Raw genomic sequence first — 524 nt, forward strand, 5'->3', positions numbered from 1 at the left:
GGTAAAACTGAATCCTTTTCACCAATAAATTAAGTAATTAATCCTTTAAAACAGATGCTAGATGTAGTACCAGCATAATTGGGTCCTAATGTACTTACACAGTCTTGAATACATTAAGAAAATGCTGTTTGTTTCATAGAGTTTCAAAACATTTGAGACGGAGGAAGGCACTCTTCCATTGACCCTTAGTGTGTGCTTTATTTCCATTTTGGGTTGACTGTTTTGTGTTGCTGCATGATGCCTTTAGTACAAGGCCAAGGCCTCCATGTCTCATGTCTTTCCTGATCCCCTCCTTTGCCATCCCTCTTCCACTCAGGGGAATAGCCCGGCATCAACTCAGTCCATGCTTGTTAATCAACCACCTCCATACACCACATCCAGAAAAGCTCCCTGAGTGACCCACAGTCACCAACCACCGGTGCACTGATTTTTCTTGTGTCCTTCCAGCTTCTTCTATGGACAACCTGAGTTTAGTATGCCTACCACCAAGTGAAGATGATGACTGGGGTGATGATGATGATGAT

This window comes from Mandrillus leucophaeus, unplaced genomic scaffold (genome assembly GCF_000951045.1).
Source record: "Mandrillus leucophaeus isolate KB7577 unplaced genomic scaffold, Mleu.le_1.0 Scaffold1021, whole genome shotgun sequence".
Taxonomy (NCBI): domain Eukaryota; kingdom Metazoa; phylum Chordata; class Mammalia; order Primates; family Cercopithecidae; genus Mandrillus; species Mandrillus leucophaeus.